The sequence below is a fragment of the Kogia breviceps genome, chromosome X (genome assembly GCF_026419965.1).
Source record: "Kogia breviceps isolate mKogBre1 chromosome X, mKogBre1 haplotype 1, whole genome shotgun sequence".
Classification (NCBI taxonomy): Eukaryota; Metazoa; Chordata; class Mammalia; order Artiodactyla; family Physeteridae; genus Kogia; species Kogia breviceps.
The window spans coordinates 130,256,736-130,278,857 of record NC_081330.1 but is presented as its reverse complement, the minus strand read 5'-3'; the positions used below and the strand labels follow the sequence as shown (position 1 = coordinate 130,278,857).

Genomic DNA, 22,122 nt, shown 5'->3' with positions numbered 1-22,122 from the left:
ATCTCTCCTGGTGGGGTTCAGGGAGAAGGTTGGACGGCTCCTGGACCCACATGGCACTCCCTTTCTTTTTTTTTTTTTTTCCAATCTCAGGGCTTGGAGCATCCCTGCCCTGCTCCACATGAGGGGAAGGCACCTCTCCCAAGTCTGAAATCCAGGCTGGGATTGAATCCAAACATCTGGATGTCCCTTTTCCTGCACCGTCTTCCAGGGCCTCCCCCATGCAAATCCATCACATACATAGTTGTCTGGGGGTTCTTGACTCTCACTCCCCATCTTGGACAGTCAGCAACCATCAGTGTATAATAAATTACTTACAGGGCAAAAGTTAAGAAATGCAGGGTAGGCTGTGATAATATTAGGGGTATGCACATAAAACTGTGGCTTTAGAGGAAGATTTGAATTGAGACGGGGATGTGGTTATAAATACTTAAGAAAGAACTATGTCTCAAGATAGACTAGCATCTCTTTGACTTTATCCACTGAGAGTTTGCCATGTATAGAGGGGGTTTTACATAATGCTGATGGTTGATTTCGGGGGTCTTCTTGACATTGGAGTTAGTTTTTTTTGTGGTTTTTTTTTTTAAGATTTTTTTTGACATGGACCATGTTTAAAGTCTTTACTGAATTTGTTACAATATTGCTTCTGTTTTACGTTTTGGTGTTTTGGCTGCAAGGCATGTGGGATCTTATCTCCCCGACCAGGGATGGAACCCGCACCCCCTGCATTGGAAGGTGAAGCCTTAACCACTGGACCACCGGGGACGTCCCTGGAGTTAGTTGTTTTAAGTCGATAACTCGTGCACCCGGAGATAATCCCTCTGAGATCACCCAAATATTTATGTATGTACATGCACAGGGGCCACGCTGCTTCCCTTTCGGTTATGTGATGAGGCGTTGTACCAAACCTAACGATTTTCTTGCTGACAGTTATTTTGTTGCAATGAGTTTGCTCGGTATAATTGTAATCAGCATTAGATGCAAGGCTTGCTATCTCGGTGTCTGTGTAGCTCGTTGTTATTGGAAGTGCTGCTGCTTAAAGTGGTTTCTAATCAGTGCACAACCTTGTTACTGTTTCTTGTCTATGTGTAAGAATGACATCCATCTCTGACCTCAGGAGGGAACCAGACACCACTGCTCCCCCAGGCCAACTCCTTACTATTTTGTGTGCCTCACTTGGCTTTTTTCTTCCTACTCCCGCCCTCCCCCAACCCCCATCATGTTCGCTCTAAGGATTGTCACGTAGATTGTTGGTTGACTGAAGCTCTTTTGCACCCTATGGTGTAGAGGACCTCTCTATAATCCTGCGTCACCAAAGATGGGATGCTTGTAGACTGCGGATGAGGACCCAGAGGGCCACACGCAGAATGGGTGTAGGAAGCTCAGCGCTTGGGGTCCAGTTCCTTTCTGTCAGGTGTGGAGACAGGATCCCAATCACGGAAACTCAGAAGTGAGCCCAGGAGGCTGTTCAGGTGTTGGTCTCAGAGGCCGGCAGTCAGGCGCGGGGATGGTGGGTCAGCAGTGGGGTTCTACGTGACTGACCCATAGATGGTACTTCCACTTTCTGACAGCGTGTTCTTTCTCAAACTCCTCAATCTGATTTCTTCCATTTGTTCGCTGAAACACCAGTCTTGGGACTCAGCAACCTCCCTAATTACAAATTCCAGAGCTGTTTTCTCATGGACTTTATACAATTTGATAATTTTGACTAGATCTTAATTATTCAAAGCATACTTTGTATTTAAGAAATAAACGGGTACACAAAACAGAAGTTAAGGGCTTCCCTGGTGGCGCAGTGGTTGGGAGTCCGCCTGCCGATGCAGGGGACACGGGTTCGCGCCCCGGTCCGGGAGGATCCCACGTGCCGTGGAGCGGCTGGGCCCGTGAGCCGTGGCCGCTGAGCCTGTGCGTCCGGAGCCTGTGCTCCGCAACGGGAGAGCCCGCGACAGTGAGAGGCCCGCCTACCGCAAAACAACAACAACAACAACAAAAAAAACTGGGACTTCCGTGGTGGCGCAGTGGCTGAGAGTCCGCCTGCCGATGCAGGGGACGCGGGTTCGTGCCCCGGTCCGGGAGGATCCCACGTGCCGCGGAGCGGCTGCGCCCGTGAGCCGTGGCCGCTGCGCCTGCGCGTCCGGAGCCTGTGCTCCGCAACGGGAGAGGCCACAGCAGTGAGAGGCCCGCGTACCGCAAAAAAAAAAAAAAAAAAAAAAGTTAAAGTCATCCATTACATCACTGGTTTGAGTCTGTAATATGGAAGTAGGTGGAAGTCTTCTCCTCATCTTCCAAAATAACCATCCAGAAATCATCTTTTATTACCATTTTGATGTTATTTCCAGTAATTCCAACTTTTGCGGGCCTGTCACTGTTGTGGCCTCTCCCGTTGCGGAGCACAGGCTCCGGACGCGCAGGCTCAGCGGCCACGGCTCACGGGCCCAGCCGCTCCGCGGCACGTGGGATCCTCCCGGACCGGGGCACGAACCCGCGTCCGCTGCATCGGCAGGCGGGCTCTCAACCCCTGCGCCACCAGGGAAGCCTTTTCTTTTTAAATCTCTTTACTGATTGCATTTCGAAGCTTATCTTTTGTTTCTTTACATATAAACGATACTAATTTTAGGGTCTTTGATAATTAAACTCTGTAATTTATGAGGGTCTGTTTCACTTACTCTTTGTTTTGGTTGGTTTTTATTCAGGGTACTTGTTTGCTTGTGTGTTTTGTGAATTTTCCAAACTATTGAGTTTCTCATTTTTCTTGAAAATATATCGATTTGGATACTTGAGGCTAGATTTTTAGTTTGATTTCTACAGAAAATATTTTTATTTTTTTCAGAATCTTGGGAGAACTTCAGTCAAAGGTCATTTTATTTCAGTGTTTTGTATCTCATTAAAAAAAATATTTATGGAAATATCAGCTCTTTATAGATGCCCATTGGGCATCTTCCATATTGGTCTTTTAGGGCCCAAGGAACCTCCTATGACACAGACCTCCATACCTAGGGTAAATCCAAGGAGATACCTGTAGAGACAGGTGACTTGAGCCAGCATTCTGGACCCACCTGTGATTCCACAAGGTCATTGGGAGATGGAAAATGAATCCTGGAAAATTCCATGTCTTGTAGCAGATGGTTGTTTTTGTGTATTTCCTGTGGGTCGATAGTTTCTTTTCATCATGGGAGTTTCCTAAAAAGACAGTAATTTTATTTTATTAAATAAATCCTTTCAACATTCAGCCTCCCTGAAGAGCCCATAAATAAATGTCATAGGCACAGCTTCGCGTTGGAATCTGAGTGGTCGTTTTCTACATTGTCTCTGTGAGATTTTGCTGCAAGTTCTCCCTTGCGGTGACCGGTGAGGGGCCTCGTGCTGTAACTTCACCCCAGTGCAGCGCCTTCTGCAGATGTGTTCTATCACTGCTGGATCCTTTCGAAGACAAGCTCACAAGGCTATGAGAAGTCCTCGCCGGGTTGGACCCAGGCTGCCTCATATCACGTCTTCATTTTGCCATCACAGCCGTACATTGTCTGAGCTTGTTCTCTGGAAAGGAAGGGGATTGGCAGCTGTTGGGGATAAAGACATGTTTCTCTACCGTTGTAGGTTCTTCTGGCTGGTCTAAGAGCTACATGGACATGAGACAGATGAACAGGAGAAAATCACACAAAAGTTGAATAACATGTATCCATGGAAGAGACCCAGGAAAACTGAGTCACTCACTAAAATGGCCCAAACCCTCACCTTAAATACCACCTTTACTTAAAGACAAAAGAAGTTGTTGAGGGTAGTGCTTTGGGACTTCACAGGGGAGGAAGGCAATTCATAGGGAGACAGAAACACAAAAGTCTGGTAAATAAATGTTTGCCGGGCCAGGCAGAGATAATGGGACACAGAGAGGGCTCTGATCTCCAGGCCCTGCCGAGTTTCTCCCAGCCCACCTGGTGCACAGTCTTTGCTGACATGTCTGGTGATGCTCTGTTCCTGGAACAGGCCCTCTATGTAAGTTTTTTTAGGCAGTTAGGGAGAAGATCAAAGTTTCTTCCTGAGTCTTTTGGGCTGGGATTGTCTTCAGCTGGAGATAATCTGCATGCCAAAGAGATATTTGGGGGTGGCAAGTTTTGCTCTCCGACACGGGGCCTCCGTAGACCCACAGGGCCATGCACAGTAGCCCTGAAGAAGAGCAGGAGTTGCTAGTGTGGAGCTGACACGTAGAGCAGAAGTATTGGGACTGTGTTGTTCCTTCAAGCCCATGAGAGCTGTCTGCCAGAGTAACTGCGTCGTAGCTGATCTGAGCTACAACCTGACAGGTATGTAACTAACATCTCATGAGGCGGGGCAGGCACACACCCGCACTGATTTTCATCAAAATGATGGTAAGTGGCATCTGGCTTTCTGTAGATGCTAAACAACCAGGATGCTACGCCAAGGGCTGTGATTCTGTAGTCTGTATGATATGTCACGGGAAAGGGAGGTTGATTTTGTGTAAAATTCAAACTTGACACGGGCTCCATCTCTGCTGGTCCAAGCATCTGCCCCAGCCAGCCTGCTTGCCATGGTATCTGATAGAAAAACAGATCCAGGCTCAGTTACGAGCAACTTTTACTCAACAGGGTGACTGCAAAGGGCGAGACAGATTATTGCAAGACGGAAAACACACTGACCATATGGTCTGCAAGAGTTTCAAAGGTTAAGCAAAAAAAAAATATATATATATATATATATATATATATATTTTTTTTTTTTTTTTTTTTTTTTTTTTTTAACAGAGAGAAGCGAGCCAGGCTGGAAAGAACCAGGTGTGGTGAATTGGATGAAAGGGTGGCCTGACGGGACAGCAGATCAGAGAGTGGTTTACCTGGAGGCCAGCCTGTCCTCAGGCGGGGCTGCCTTCTGGCTCAGGCTGAGGCTGGGACTTGGAGGAATGAGAGAAGCTGAACCCAAGTTTGGTTCACAAACACTGTGTTCCAGTCGATCAGTGGGGACAAACGGTTCAGTGAATCAGCCATGAGACAAAGGACGGGAGCTCTGACGTTCTGTGTCTGGCCTGGCTGTAGGCAGGCATGGGAGGCGTCCATGAAGCCCTACAGGGAAAGGGGGTCATTGTAGTCAGACGTTTTCCAAAACATAGATGGTGTGGGTATTTCTTAGCTGTCTCTTGTTTCCCAAGATCACAGGGCTCGGGTGAGATTCAGCGTTGTCAGCGGTATGATGTCCGCCTACCAAGTTCTTCTTCCATTCTTGTTGTTGAGATGCAAGGGAGAAACTCTTCAGTGGTCACCCCGAGAGAATGTACACGTAGGCGTATCTTCATCACGTGACCTGCACAGGCAGTGCCATTGGCCAAGCCTTGGCAGCAGAGCGAAACTGGACGGTTAAGAGATGCTCGAGAAGGGATGCCAAGACTTGGTTGGGAGTTCCTGTTTCCAGGGAGAAGCTCCTTCAGCGAATATGGGAACTAAATTCCCGCTGGTGCAGAAACCATGAACGTGTTACCGAGTTCAGGCCCTTACTGCTCGCCACACAACAGACCAGTGAATCGAGAGACAAGTTGTTGGGACAAGGAATAGCCACTTTATTCATAAAGCCAGCAGACTGAGAAGATGGTGGACTCATGTCCCAAAGAACCATCTCACTCAGGTTTGGGTGCTGGTTTCTTTTATAGAACCAAGAGGGGGCAGCGAGGAGGTAGAGTGAAAAAGGGTAGAAGTTGTTGCATATATCTCCTGGTTCTGGCCAGACTCCAAAGGGGATGTGTTCATTTCTTCCTTCCTGCAGCCATTGACAGGTGGGCCTGGTCGGGATGTTTCCTGTGAGCTAAGCAAAAGTATTTTAGCTTCATGCTCATGACTTGGAAGGTAGGGGGCCCAGAGATGGGCCGTTATGTATAATTTAAGGTATAGGCAACATCCTTTTAGTGATGAACTTGTAGCAAAAGCAGTAGAATTACAGAGATTAAAGTTAAAGGAACAGATCCAATATGGAGTTAGATTTGTTCTTCCCTGTTACAGACGGAGGGTAAATGAATGGAGTTTCCATCTCCTGGACCCTGTGCTCACATCCCTGACCCAGAGATGGTGCCTTGAAGATCGTGAGAACACCTGTTTCTTTAACCTTGAAACAAACCGAGTTGGGAAGTTCATGGGAGCTTCCCGCTTCTGTTGGATATTCTCTCAACATACATTTCCATGTACTTGTCTTTAAAATCTGTTGTTGCTGGGTAATTTCCATTGATTATAATGATTTTCCGTGAGGCTTTGCAAGAGAAGGTTTAGAAAGGCTTATAAATGGGACTAATTAGTAAGATGCAAACTGCTTTTACAGCTGTTTCAAAACATTCAGATGACCCGTAATTAAATTATGTTGCCAAATTATTTGTTAATTATCATCTTCCTATCAAGTTTATTTCATCAGGAGAACCCATCCACCATCTAGTAGGCAAAGAAAGAGGCGTCCTGTGAATAGGTGCCTTGGAGAACACTGGTCTGGTTGGGTTTCTTTCCTATGGCATATGCTTTTATTTTTTTTCTTTCTGCTTCAGTATATCTTTAGGTGTTGAGTTTGCTTATGGACTGATGGAGTCTCCTGGCTGGGAAGGATTATACTAGTCACTTTGTGCACGTTTCCTGCTTCTCAGTGAAGGAATCCCTCTGCAGTATCCCCAACAGATGGGGTTTTGTCCATCTCTGATAGGTGCGATCTGACAGGCTGATCATTTTGTGGTCTGGCAGCTGTTACAAGGTCGTGGTCCTTATTTTGGACAAAGTCCTAGCTCTGGCCTCTGAGACAGGCACTAAATTCTTTCTCTCTTTTGCAAACAAATTGAAAGGCAAGTGCCTTTCGCGCCCTGGGTGAAATGTTCCCGATTCCTGAGAGATCACATACACAAAATGACCTTGGCACCCCTGGGCATCCTGTTTGCTCTCACCTCATAGCCAGGTTGTCCCCCGTACTTATTAAATAACAGCCATCTGAGCTGAAAAATTTATTCCCACTGTGGTCTGATGTGTGAAGAGTCAAGTGTAAATTCTCTTCCTGATCACCAAAACATCTCCATCTTAATGGGTACCAAGCAGCATTAACTTTAGCCTTCGTGACTTTAAGTCACTCCATGGCTCACCTGCCTAATTTCTCGTCCATTAAAATCTCCTTCACAGGAGTTGCAATCACGCCACATCTTTTTCTTTTTTTTTTTTTTTTCGGTACGCGGGCCTCTCACTGCTGCAGCCCCTCCCGCTGCGGAGCACAGGCTCCGGACGCGCAGGCGCAGCGGCCACGGCTCACGGGTTCCCGGATGTGGGATCCTCCCGGACCGGGGCACGAACCCGCGTCCCCTGCATCGGCAGGCGGACTCTCAACCGCTGCGCCACCAGGGAAGCCCACGCCACATCTTAATGTCAGCGTCCAGGTGCCAATGATTATGCTTCTTAAATAAGTGGATTATGGGTCTTGCCATTGAGTTTAATTTTGGTGATCTTCATCTTGTGTTCCATTTACCAAGGTCTTTCTGAGACTTTATTCTCTTCCAAAGCACAGACTCTCCCCCACGTGCTGGATAAATATTCTTGTAGTTCATCCATACACGTCATTGGTATAAATTAGTGAATAGAGCAGAGTTGTAGAGCACATTCTCAAAAACCTTTAGCATTTTCTACAACTCTTTGGCACATCAGCACTCCTTTGGACCATCTGTTTTTCCAGCTACAACTCGTAGATACTGTCGCGTGAGATTTTCAGATCCTGGGCTAGAATTACGGTTCATTCTGTGGCTGATATTGTCAGGATTTGGAGGTCTGGTGTCCTGATCGTAAAGGATGGGCGGTGTGCTTTGTTCCTGGTGAGCTCGTGATGGTGCAGGTGATGACCATTTGCCTTCCACAGTGCACACAAACCATCTATAGAAATACACTTTCAGGAATCTCGCGGCAGACACATCTTCAGGTAACCAGTCTCAAGGTGATCATATCTTCCTTTTATAAATTGGAGGATCGTTGATTTACAGCGTTGTGTTATTTTCAGGTGTACAGCACAGTGACTCAATTATACGTATATGTATCTGTTCTTTTTCAGATTCTTTTCCCTTCTAGGTTATTACAAAATATTGAGTATACCTCCCTGTGCTCTACAGTAGGTCCTTGTTGTTTGGCTGTTTTACATATACGAGTGTGTATACTAGTGTGTTTGTTCATCCCAAACTCCTAATTTATCCCTCCCCCCTTTCCCCTTTGGTAACCATAAGTTTCTTTTCTATGTCTGTGAGTCTGTTTCGGTTTTGAAAATAAGTTCAAGTGCTTCATTTTTTAGATTCCACATATAAGTGATATCATATGATGTTTGTCTTTCTCTGACTTAACTTCACTTAGTAGGATAAGCTCTAGGTCCATCCGTGATGCTGCAAATGGCATTATTTTATTCTTTTTTTAACGGCTGAGCAGTATTCCGTTGTATATATATGTATCATATCTTCTTTATCCATTCCGCTGTCGATGGACATTTAGGTTGGTTCCATGTATTGGCTCTTGTAAATAGTGCTGCAGTGAACCCTGGGCTGCATGTATCTTTTCAAATTACAGTGTTTCTCTGGGTATATGCCCAGGAGTGGTATTGCTAAATCATCATATCCTCATTTTTTTACTTAAAAATTCTCTGGTTGTTTATGAATGAGATCATCACCCTGCATGCCCCTCTAGTTAGTATGTGCACGTCTCTGGATAGTTACCTAGTGCATACAGCTACTCTATGATGATAACGGAGCACCGTTTTAATAAATAAGGAGCTGCTGTTATTAGCTATTGAATTAGGTAGAATTATATTCTGTTACGTATCAACACGTTGCTGCCTGACCATGGATCTTCTGGGTTCATTAGTGCTGCAGCTATCTGTCAGCAAGTGATAACGAGCTTGACTCTCGTGCAGATTCCACGTCTGAGCGTCGTTGCCGAGAGCGTGTCTGCTTTGTACAAGACGCTTTTCAGTGAGGACACCCCCGTGGAATGGAGCACAGAGAACAAAGCTGTATCTGGGGCAAGATGCCTTCAGCTGCGATACCCAGAGTTATTTTCAAACTAACCTTTAACCCAGAGACCGTTATTATCACGAAGGGTCCTGTATTATCTAGATTTTCACTGTTTCCTCTCAGGACAAAGAATGCTCCCCTAAATAGTGGACCTGAAGGTAACCTTTTCCTTCATGCACACTTCCGTTCAGCCCCGGGGGGTTCTTGGTGAACTTTGTATCCCGAAGACTGGACCTGCTTATTCATTTATGTCAAAACTGCTTTTCAGCTGAAGGCAGTTTGAATTACTGCCGAGTAATCCTATTAATTGATTGACAAAGCCTATAGATACCATTCATCCAAAAGGTGCTACCAGTGGAAGACCGTGAATGTGCGTAAATTCTTTTATGGATCCTTTGACATATTTATTATTATTATGGATATTTTAGGGGCACTGCCTGATCATTTTTTTCCGTTCCATTATGGTTTGTTACAGGATATGGAATATACTTCCCCATGCTCTACGGTAGGACCTTGTGGTTTATCCATCCTGTACATACTAGTTCTCATCTGCAAATCCCAAACTCCCACTGCATCCCCCCCATCTCCCCTCCCCCTTGGCAACCCCCAGTCTGTTCTCTACGTCTGTGAGCCTCTTTCTGATGGGCTTATTTGTGTCATGTTTTAGATTTCACATTTAAGTGATATCATATGGTATCTGTCTTTCTGTACGTCTGATCATTTTAACAACTGCACATCATATGCTACTTTGCATCTAATGCATGTTTAGCTATGTGTATACATAGTTTATATATACATATCTCCATATATATGTGTGTTTATACATATATATCTTTAATGATGGACTCTGAGTGTAAAAGAATAGCGAACCCTGAAGTGCATAATATTTACCCCTGGAAAACATCACACCCCCTTGTTTACCCGGCCTCCGGCGTGAGCCACTCTGTCCGTATAGATGTTACTCGTTGTAGCTTTAATTAGGTTCAGTTCCCTCTGGCTTCACGGGCTTTGCTGTGGGGTCCACACTTCCTCTTTAACAGAGCGTGGGATCTGAGCCCTGGTGAGGGTCACAGGATTTCTCTCTGCTTTACAGCCTGGCTGCTGGCTTGTTGGGTCTTTGAGGAAAGCTCCTTGTTCTCTCTCCTGCCCTGGACTTGCTGGACCCATGTTCCCATCCTGGCCGGGGGCAGGGACAGGTGTGGCTGCCCGTGGCCAAAGCTCGGAGTGCCTGGTCGCAGGGGGGTGCCTGTCCCTTTCCTGCCCCACCCTAGCCGTGGCGTAAGACCACTCAGTGGGCCAGTGAAGACTTGTAGGGATGTGTCGAAGGGTTGGGTGCAGACCGCTGTCTTGCCTGTAGCGTCTCGGGTTCCTGATCTTCTGTGCCCACCGGCCCCCATGAAGCCATTTAACACGGCTTTCCACTTCAGCTGGTTCCCCCCACTTTTTCCCCTTCTCTCCATCAGGGATGAAAGCAACCAAGGGTCTCATCTTCGCAGGAAGCATCACCACAGCCTGGACTCGGGTTCGTGTCAGTTTCCTTGCAGCCTCAGCTTTCTCATGGGTTTCAAAAATGATGATTTTAACGGAGAGTGTCCTGTTGCTGGTGAGCAGGTAAAACGCTGCAGCCGCTGTGGAAAATAGTCTGACGCCTCCTCAGTTAGTTAAACATAGGATTTCCACATCCGCTCCACTCCTAGGCGTCTGCCCAGAAGAACTGAAAACGGGTGTTCAAACAAAAACCTCCGTATCAGCGTTCACCGCAGCACTTGGTTAAAATACCCCTACAGTGGAAGCAACACAAACGTCCGTTGACAGATGGATACAGAAACGTGGCGCGGCCCTGTGCTGTAGAACAGTACTCAGCCGTGAAGAGGGGTGAACCACTGACCCAGGCTGCAATGCGGATGAGCTCTGAAAACTGATGCTCAGTGAAAAAAAGCCCGACACAAAAGGCCGCATACTGTATGATTCCGTCTACAGAAAATATCCAGAATGTGCACATCCGTAGAGAAAGCAAGTTGGTGGTTGCCAAGGGCAGGTGGGGCGAGAAAATGGCACGTGAGTAGTAGGTGGGTGCGGGGTTTTCTTTTAGGTGATGAAGGCGTTCTGGAACTAGACACAGGTGATGGTTGCATTACACTGTGAAGGTACCGAATGCCTGAGCCGTACACTTTTCACTGGTCTGTGTGGTGAATTTCTCCAGGATTAAGGAAGCCATTATGACTTTGGAGCTTTGTGCTTTCTCTTGTCAATGTGAGCGTCGGGGGTCCCTTCGGCTTTCTACCTCTTAAATGGCAGTGGACGCAGTGCTTTTTTCACATCCTGTAACTTCTGTTTCTTTAAACACTTTCAACGATGTACCTGTCTCCTGAGTGCACAGAGACTCAGTGTCAGCATTTGCATTCCGGGGTGTCCTCGAAGGGTATCTGGGATCCGATGGCAAACAGCCAGACAGCGCAGATCTGGGGAACCACATTCAGACCCAGAGCCCAGAGGTCTGGAGCTGGGGAGACTGGCGTGATGGGAAGGTCATGGGGAAATGAACAGAGGGGTGCGTGAGATGATCCCTGAACACCAGGCACCGTCTGCAGGCTACATGGGCGCCGTGGGAGGGGTGGCGCTCTGTTCCTGTACTAGTAAATCTTATATTTTTATTTTTTTTTATTTATTTATTGGCTGTGCCACACGTCATGCAGGATCTCGGTTCCCCGACCAGGGACTGAACCTGCGCCCCCTGCGGTGGAAGCGTGGGGTCTTAACCACTGGACCGCCGGGGGATTCCCTAAATTTTACACATGCATTCTGCTTAACCAGAGACATTTATTGGACTTCTTTCCATTTGTTTCTTTTAACCATCTTGAGGCACGGAGGATGGTTTCAGAGAAAGCAAAGTGACACATGCTCAGCGCTGTTGGAGTTTGCACCTTCCTCTGCCTCGGTTTGTTTCTGAACGCTTTCTTCGGAGAGGGAGAGGCTGAGAAGAGTCCCTTTCCAATTTGCTCCCACTTTTGCCTGGACCGGGGAGGGAGGTAGAACGGGGGAGCAGGGTGCCGCTCTGATGGGGAATGAGGGGGCTGTGCCTGCTTCTCCGGACCCCGGCCCCGGGAAGGCTGACTCCTCGCGGGGAAGGACGGAGGGCAGGGTCTGGCGCTGGTCAGGGGACCAGGGTGTAAGCCCTGCCGACACCCAAGCACACGGGGCTCTTTGCTGGAGAGTCCCGTCGTCTCAGTGTGCACGTCAGGCCAGCCGACAGTCCCCTGAGGCCTTAGGGCGAGTCCCCTGCAGACTCACCACCAAGGACATGGTCATTCCCTCACTTTGGACAAGTTTAGCCCTGCATCTTCCTCCGGCTGGACTCCATCCCTGGGAGAATGTTCTGATGGTGACGGGGCCGGGCATGTCGGCTGCGCACCATCTCAGCTACCGAAGCAGTTTTTTAGAAAAATGCCTTTGTATTCTGCTTATATAGTAAGTGCCCTGTGCACTTATTTATGGTCTCTAAAAGAGCATCAGTGCTTCTGTGAGTGCTGGGGAGGGAGCACCGCATCCTCCCTGGAAAGGTGGCCAGGCTGATGATCGCTTCTATGAAATTCCTTCAAGGCAGGGGGTTAACCAGCTTTGCTGAAGTGTGAGCTTTGGAGTGACAGCTGACCATCCCGTTAGTGGGGACGTCCTACTTGTTTTGAGCCGTCTTTGCCCTGTGCCCCTAATCTGGTCGTTAAATCGGTCAAGCTTGGCCCAGATCCTCGTAGCCAAAATAATGTTCTTCTTTCTCGTCTCAAGTCACGGCCCTCCTGAGCGGTTCCCACCTCCGTCAGGAGAGCTTCAGTGTGTCAGGGGGAGCCACCCCGGGGGCATTGTGATATTTACAGCACAGGTGACAGCATCAGGATGTAAAGAAGCCGTTCATGTCTTTTCCAAAGCCCTCGCTTTCTCTTCTGCTTCACGGTTTCCACTTTGTACCCTGTTCTTTCTCCTCATGCATTTTCATTCCGTCCGATTGCCTGTAATGTGGGCCCATTCCTTCACAGTGAATGTGAGAAATTTGGGTGAATAAGTTCATTTATATGTTTTTCTTAAAATTAGATTCCACATATAAGTGATATCATATGATATTTGTCTTTCACTGTCTGACTTCACTTAGTATGATCATCTCTAGGTCCATCCGTGTTGCTGCTGATGGGGGGGAGGGATAGATCAGGAGCTTGGGATGAACACACATACACACACGACTATAGATAACATATATAACCAGCAATATATCCCTGTGTGTGTCTAGCACAGGGAACTCTACTCAGTACTCTACGATAACCTACAGGAGAAAAGAATCTAAAAGAGAATGAATATACGTATATGTGTCACTGAATCACTTGGCCGTACACCTGAAACTCACACGAACTTGTAAATCACCTGTACTTCCACTAAAATTAAAATTTGAAAAAAAAGAAATTGAGGTGAGATTGGGGTACTCTGTTTCGGCCAGGCGATGCAGGAATACGCAGATATCCCCAATCTGTCTTGACGCAGGCTCTGTCCCTCCCTGTGAGGGCCCCGAGAAAACTCTGTGTGCAGACAGGACCTCTGTGGACACGGCAACACTGTCGGCTCCAGCCCCGAACCCAAAAGAACTCCAGCAGGAGGGACTGGACTCGCATAAGCCAGGCGGCCCGCCATCCCTTCCTCACCCGGCGGAAGGGGTGAGGGAGCTCTCTGGGGCCTCTTGTGTAAGGACGCTAATCCCATTCGTGAGGGCTCCACCCTCATGACCTCATCACCTCCCAAAGCCACCACCTCCAGATAGCATCGCATTGGGAGTTAGCATTTCCACATAGGAACTTGGGGAGCATGCAGACCTCCTGATCTTGGCCGTTTCTATGTATGTTTTTCTTACAGAATCCTTCTCTAAATCACTCTTAGCATTAGAGAGGTCACCCAAACCTGGCTTTCTCACCCTTCCTTCCATCTCCCAGTGTAACGATCTGTCTGCTCACTCTTCTCCGGGACCGAGGACTCTCCAGCTAGGGAGATTCTCAACAGGCCAGGGAGGAAGGTTTCAGGGTCTTGACATTCCCCAGAATTTTGAGGACCACTCCGGTTACACCGTTTTCTTTGTAGAATTCAGCCAGTTGTAAATGAATGAAAACCTGAGGTGAGCCCTGATGCGTGGTGGATAATGGCACAGCCCTTAGGAGTGGAGGGTGAACAGCTTCTTAGGCAGAGCAAGAGAGGAAGGGCTTCGTCCTACACACTTGTCTTACGATAAGCGCCCTGTGCACGGACGCGCCACAGATCCTGGTCCTTCGGGATCCTGCTGCAGTAGTCAGAACTGGAGCTGCAAGGGGAGACTCCCGTTTACGAACTCACTCAGATGCATTCCGGGTGGAGGTCTGCAGGAGGGGCACGCATGGTCATAACAAACGCTGTTACAATTAATTCCAGCTGGCTTTATCTATGGGCGGCCTCTCTCTCCCTCTCTCTTTTTTATTTTCAGTGCACCTATTTGATTTTTGTTGGGCGGGTGGTGGGGGGAGGGGCTTGCATGTGGGATCTTAGTTCCCCAGCCAGGGATTGAACCCGGGCCCACGGCAGTGGAAGTGCGGAGTCCTAACCACTGGACCACCAGGGGAGTCCCAGGAGGCATCTCTTAATTACAGAACTTTGAAACCGCATAAAGAACACTGTTTTAAGAATGCTTAGTCTTCCAAAGTGTAAGAAAGTGAAAGGGAATTAAGCTCTAGCAGGGATTCTCTGTGTTGGTTGTTCACATTTGTGAATGTGCTAGATTCAGCACAGCTCCATCTCAAAATGCATTTTTTTTTTGCTTTGGAAAAAAAAAATCAGTTGAGGGTTAAGACAAGCTCTTATCTGAAAAGGCAATCCACTCGTTACAAAATGACATTTTACTGTGCTGTATACCTGAAACTAACACAACATTGTAAATCAACTATACTCCAATAAAAAAAAATTTTTAAATGACATTTTATCAAAGCTCCATGATGTCAGATATCTTCTGGGTAGCATGAGAACATGATTCAATATTCGCTCACGATAATTACGAATTATTACGTGCAGAGTATGTGAATTGCTAATCTTCCTTTGTCTTAGAAGCGAACCTTTAGTTGTAGACATCTGGCTACGAGATATTCAGCTACTTAGACTGAAAATAAGGCATCATCAGCAACAAAAAGTTCTTTTGTAAATTTGGGAAAACACTAAAGTGTTAACTTTTATCAAACATTGATAGTCATAGACATTTCAACATGTGAATACAAGGTGATGTGTATGTGTGTAACCTATTTATGAACTGAGATACGTATTTTAGCATACTACTGGTCACTACATATATGTTTATAGTATGTGTTTGTCATCCTACATAGGTATGTATATGGTATATAGTATATATAGTGCACGCATATATGTATTTAGTGTACCAAAAGTGCATTTTTGTTTTTCAGTTATTTCAGAATTCAGTGAGAAGTTACTATATGGTGAAGAAGAGTGTTCCTTTGAGTTGTTCATAAATGAAGAATCTTATAATCGGGGCAAAGATAGCAATGTACAGCTCAGAGTGATCAAACAGGTTATAAACGGGTGTATTACATAATTTCAAAATCTGTAGGTGTTCACAAATTTTAACCCTGCAAACAGCCAAAAAAGAGAACTTTCTAAGAGTGGTCGGAAGACCAGGGCGAGAGTTAATAGTGGTGAAACGATTTGGTGTCTCATTTTCTCTATGTGGTCTTTTAAAACTAATTGCCATCAACAGACAAATGGATAAACAAAGTGTGCTTTATCCATGCAGCAGAATATGATTCAGCCTTAAAAAGCAAGGACATCGTGACACGCACTAGGACACAGATGAACCTTGACCTTGTGGTCAGTGACATAAGTCAGATGCAGAAGGACAAATACTGTGTGGTTCCGCTGCTGAGAGGCACCCACAGCTGTCAGGTTCTTAGAGACAGAAAGGAGAATGCTGGGTGCCAGGGGCTGGGGGAGAAAAAAATGAGCGGTTGTTTAACAGGGACAGAATTTCCCTTTTGCAAGATGAAGAGTTCTGGAGATGGGGAGGGGGCGATCGTTTTCAACAAGGTGAATGTACTTAATGCCTCCGAAATGTACCCTTAAAAATGGTTAAGACGGTAAACTTCGTTATGGGGATTTTATCACGGTCAGAAATAATTTTCACCTTACCCAGTGCATCGTGAATATTCAAACAACGCCACCGTGTATAAAATGAAACAGGATCCTCCCTGCCTGCACACGCGGCCCCGGCCCCCTTCCCAGGAGGTCCCTACAGCCCGCTCTTAGCTGGACAGTTCTCCTCACCTCTGTCTCGGAAAGGATTTGGCGTCCCACAGAGCTGGGCTGTGACCCCCGCCCCATCATTCACTGGCTCCATGTCCTCCAGCAGATAATGTCACCTCTCGGCCTCACTTTGCTCATCTGTGAAACGGGCACAGTAACAGCCTGCGACGTTGGCTGTTAGAAGTAGGTGGCAATGTGTGTGAAACGGGCACCTCCAGGCTAACAGTTTGATGCCACGTGAGGGGTGTGAGTTGTTTTTGCTGCTTTTTGCCGTTGCTGTCTCATTCTGAACACTTACGCTCTCTTGCTCTTCCAACTGGGGTTGCATTTGTATTTTCCTGCTGCTCTGAACTCCAGCAGCAGGCTCCCTTTTCAGCTGCCTTGCCTGGTTGGGTCTTTAGGCCATGGCAGGACCGTTGGTACCTTTGCTTGAGAAATTCCCCAGCTTCTGGACTGGGCCGGCAGGGATCTCATCTCATGACAGACGCAGTCACGTCTGCGCCGTTAAGTCAGCCGGAGCCCAGCCAGGGCACCTGCCTTTTCTGTTTCTCTATCTCAAGGTGAACACTCCGCCTTTGCCGAGGTGCCCAGTGCAGGTTGAGGCAGCCAGAGACTGACCCTGACAGTCAGCGGCGGGGGAGATGCTCTTCAGGAACTCAGACAGGATGGGCCGTCACATGCTCTTCAGACTCTGGTTTTTACAGTTTTCATGGACTGTTTTGCCTTGTGATGACGCTCTCAGAGTCTGTCCCTCTTGTATCTAGTTGGAAAACAATGCAGAGTCACTTCCAGGCAGACGTAGAGAAGAACCATCAGGTGTGGGCACAGAAACAGGGAGGGGTTTCAGACATGCCGGGAGCCCCCCTGATTGTATGGGAACGGAGACCTACTCAGGCAGGGCGACAGCATGGGCATGGCGGGGGCGGGCTCCCATCTGGGTCCCTTGCTTGCTGCCCTCCCGCCTGTGTCTCGCTGCATCAGCTGCACTAAGGAGCAAGGGAAGAAGTGAGGGGGAGCCATGAGAGTCTTCAAACATCCAGAACTGACTGTCTCCCCAACCGTCCTGAAGGTTTCAAGTGTCGACAGAGAGGTGGGGCGAGACTGACTTTTTTAAAGATACCTCTCTTTATTAATACTCAGTACAGTTCCTTTAGCTGTACCGCGTGTACTTGAGCATCCTGAAAAAGTCACAGACCAGAGTACCAGCCAGGCTGGCGCAGTCAGTAAAAACCGGGGTTCGCTAAATAAATAAGACATGAATATTTATATTAGAAAAAACGCAAGCAATCTGAATAGGTGTTTACATCTATAGAAACAGCTGTGGTTTTTGCTGCCCTGATGTCAGACTATTTGTCTTCACGAAGTTAAAATAGGACGTTTATTAGGTAACACTTTGTTAGCCAAAGTTCATTGATGATACGTAGCTTGCGTTGAACAAAAATGGCACTTCTTCTAAACAAAGTGTGGTTTGCAGTGTAGGTTTTTCTCTGTTCCCAATAAGCCTTTTCCGCGTCAAGCAAATAGATCGGGGATATTCTGGTTGCTGTGGTAAAGTTTCCGTCGTGTACGTGCAATGTTAATTTTCTTTTAATGAACAAATTTAATGTAATTACATCTCTAGTTATATGAAAATGCTCTTTTGTCTCTCTGTTTCATAATAATTCTGTTTTAGGAATAGCTGCATTCTCAAAAAAAGTGTTTTTTTCCTGCTTTTTTGCCAAATTAAGGTTGTTCAGAAAAATAATTTAGTTTTTTCAGGGGGGACATTACTCTGTTTTTCAGAAGTTAATGTGCTATACTCTTCATATCTTGGAGCACTTTTATTTAACTTTTAAGTACTTTTATCAACTAACTCTTTTAACAGTTTGAAACCTCTTTAGAAACACTTTGTACTAATCCATGTTTGTGGGGAAAAAATAAATTCTGGTTACTTTAGACAATAATAATTCAAATGCAGTGGGATTGTAAGTGGCTATTGAGAAACATACAATTTGAAACATTCTTTATTGGACTAGGTGGTATTTCTCACATTAGCCTTAGTAATATCTACCCCAGACACATGATACAGGGTCCCAGTGAGCGAACCAAAACCATTTGGCAATTCAGAAATGAATATAGATATTAATAATGATTAGTGGATTTTTGCCCTATTGGATTTCAATTCAGAAGTTTTACGCATAAACGAACCCTCTCACTGAACAGCACAGAAAATTGGAATGCTTTTTTTTTTTTTCCAAAGAGCATATGTACAATGGCGGGGGGGGCTCACTACAGCAACATCCTGGCATGGAGAGGATTCAAAACCTTAAACCCCAAACGTTTTCTCCTTTATTGTGCTCTTTGACAGCTAACGGCCCCTGTCTGTTTCCAGAGAGCAAAGTTGAAGTACCCTTCACGGCCCTCTCTTTCTGACACTTCCTGTCGCGTTAGTTGCCGAGGTCCACTGACTGCATCTCGATGCAGTTCTGTTCACCTCTGCTGCCTGTCCCCACCTGCTCTGGGTACCGACATCTTTGTAGGGCCATGGCCTTTATCTTCACGTCCAACCTGTGCCAATCCGTCCACCCCAGAGTGGCAGGATACCCATCTCGGTGGAGATCAAACCTGCCTGTCACCCCCTAATTAAAACCTTTACTGTCTCTCCATCACTTCTGGGTAAAAATGAGCGTCCTTCGTGTGCTGAATAGTGTCTTCCATGTCTGACCCCGGCTCTTTCTTAGACTTCCCTCCACCCTGCAGTGAGAGATCTGCATGGAATAACAAAAGCAGCGTCCAGGGCGCACAGGCATCGGAGTGCTGTGCATTCAGCTGTTGACACAAGCACAGAAAAAAGAAAAAGCTGGAGGGAAACACTGGACCTGAGTGGTTCTCTGAAGACTTGGTTTGTGTGTTTGTTCTTGTGTACACTTAGAATATAAGTAAATACAGAATGAAGCAAAATTTATTTGAAAATAAATCGAATTTGATTTTTGTGTATAGTAAAAGCATAGTAGCCCAAAGTAGGTCTCTGAGTAGCTGGATTTGGGGCTGAAACTTACTTAAGATTCACAGAGAGTCTGAGTTTCACACCATTTAATCTCTTTCACATGTGTCTGCTATAAGAACATTTATTCCTCTTCTGGTATCTTCAACTTTCAACTGTAAAACAAAAATTCATTTGTCACATGGTGGGTGAGCTGAGCCATGTGTCTTTACTTTTTATTTCATTTATTTTTGCTTCGGGAGTGAGCTTGGTCTTTTTTTCATTAACTTTCATTGGAGTATAGTTGCTTTACAGAGTTGTGTTAGTTTCTGCAACGTGAATCAGTCATACATACACCTATATAGCCCCTCTTTTTTTAGATTCTTTTCCCATAGAGCCCATGACAGAGTATCGAGTGGAGTTCCCTGCGCTCTACAGCAGCTCCTTATTAGTTACCTGTTTTATATACAGTAGTGTGTATCTGTCAATCCCAGTCTCCCAGTTCATCCCACCCCACCCCCTTTCCCCCTTGGTATCCATGCATTTGTTCTCTACATCTGTGATCTGTTTCTGCTTTGCACATAAGTTCATTGGAACCCTTTTTCTAGACTCCACCTATAAGCGATATTATACAGTATTTATCTTTTTGACTTACTTCACTCTGTATGACAGTCTCTGGGTCCATCCATGTCACTGAAAATGGCATCATTTCATTCCTTTTTATGGCTGAGTAATATTCCACTGTATATATGTACCACATCTTCTTTATCCATTCCTCTGTCAGTGGGCATTTAGGCTGCTTCCATGTCCTGGCTATTGTAGATAGTGCTGCAGTGAACGTTGTAGTACATGTATCTTTTTGAATTCTGGTTTTCTCCAGATATATGCCCAGGAGTGGGATTGCTGTGTCATATGGTAGCTCTATTTTTAGTTTTTTAAGGAACCTCCATACTGTTCTCCATAGTGGCTGTCCCAGTTTACATTCCCACCAACAGTGTAGGAGGGTTCCCTTTCCTCCACACCCTCTCCAGCATTTATTGTTTGTAGATTTTTTGATGATGGCCATTCTGACTCAGGTGAGGTGATACCTCATTGCAGTTTTGATTTGCATTTCTCTAATAATTAGTGATGTTGAGCAGCTTTTCATGTGCCTCTTGGCCATCCGTATGTCTTCTTTGGAGAAATGTCTATTTAGGTCTTCCGCCCATTGTTTGTTCGAGTTTTTTGGGGTTATTATTATTATTTTTTTTGATATTGAGCTGCATGAGCTGTTTGTGTATTTTTGAGATTGATCCCTTGTCAGTTGCTTTGTTTGCAAATATTTTTTCCCATTCTGAGGGATGTCTTTTTGTTTTATTTATGGTCTCCTTTGCTGTGCAAAAGCTTTTAAGTTTCATTAGGTCCCATTTGTTTATTTTTGTTTTTATTTTCATTACTCTAGGAGATGGACCAAAAAAGATCTTGCTGTGATTTATGTCCTAGAGTGTTCTGCCTATGTTTTCCTCTAAGGGTTTCATAGTATCTGGCCTTACGTTTAAGTCTTTAATCCATTTTGAGTTTATTTTTGTGTTTGGTGTTAGGGAGTGTTCTAATTTCATTCTTTTACATGTAGCTGTCCCGTTTTCCCAGCACCACTTATCGAAGAGACTGTCTTTTCTCCCTTGTCTATTCTTGCCTCCTTTGTCTTAGATTAGGTGACCATAAGGGTGTGGGTTTATCCCTGGCCTTTCTATCCTGTTCCATTGATCTATATTTCTGATTTTGTGCCAGTACCATACTGTCTTTTTTTTTTTTTTTTTTTTTTTGCGGTACACGGGCCTCTCACCGTTGTGGCCTCTCCCGTTGTGGAGCACAGGCTCCGGACGCACAGGCTCAGTGGCCACGGCTCACGGGCCCAGCCGCTCCACGGCATGTGGGATCCGCCCGGACCGGGGCACGAACCCGCGTCCCCTGCATCGGCAGGTGGACTCTCAACCGCTGCGCCACCCAGGAAGCCAAAGACTTTTTTTTTTTTAATGGATAGAGTGCTTAAGATCTACTGTTTAAGCAGATTTCAAGTATACAATACAGTGTTATTAATTATAGTTACCTTGCTGCACATTACTTCCCGGGACTTATTCATGTTATAACTGGAAGCTTATACCCTTTGAGCAATATCTCCCCATTTCTTCTATGCCACCGCCCCCCGTCTGCCCGGGGCAACCGCAGTTATACCCTCTGTTTCTGTGAGTTCAACTTTCTTGTTTTAGATGCTGCATATGAGTGAGGTCATGCGGTATGTGTGCTTCCGTTACTGGCTGATTTCCCTTAGGATAACGTCCTCCAGGTCCATCCATAGTGTCACAAGTGGCGGGATTTCTTTCTTTTCTAGGCTGAGTCACTTTCCATTGTATCCCATTGTCTTTATCCCTTCGTCCGTGCGTGGACACGAAGGTGGTCTCTGTATGTTGGCTGCTGTGAATAATGCTGCAACGAACATGGGAGTGCGGGGGTCTTGATTTCACGGAGACCCTTCCTTTCCGTCTCTTTACGGGAGGCGGGCTCTGTGTCATCAGCTGAACGTTCTCCGCACTGAAAACAAGCAACAGGCGTTCAGCTGACCGCCCGACCGCAGAGCCGGCGTCTTGGTGAGACGTGGAGGAGTCACGCACGCGAGGAGGTGATGCTCGCGCCCCAGGCCTCGCAGCGGCTGGCCTGAGCTGATACGAGACCCTCGACTCTCCATTCCGCACTCACGCCTCTCTACTCCCCGACAAAGACGGGCCACCAAAGAGAGCACACTGAATGGTCACGTTTCCCTGGCTCGTTATCTTCAGACGAAGGGCGCCGAGTCTGCCTTTGTGCGGAGATC

The 22,122-nt window shown here is 46.3% G+C and overlaps 1 protein-coding gene across 8 annotated transcripts in view; it reads left to right on the top strand.

Moving 5' to 3' along the window:
- Window positions 1–22,122, top strand: part of STS (steroid sulfatase) — a 165,121-nt gene that overhangs the window by 56,489 nt on the left and 86,510 nt on the right. The window contains exon 1 of one of the 8 annotated variants that reach the window (XM_067023753.1): window positions 11,014–11,059. The exons of the other annotated variants lie outside the window; for them this stretch is intronic. The gene's annotated coding sequence lies outside the window, so the exon portion shown is untranslated. Of the gene's footprint in view, window positions 1–11,013; window positions 11,060–22,122 lie in introns of those variants that run through there. 8 annotated transcript variants of the gene reach the window in all.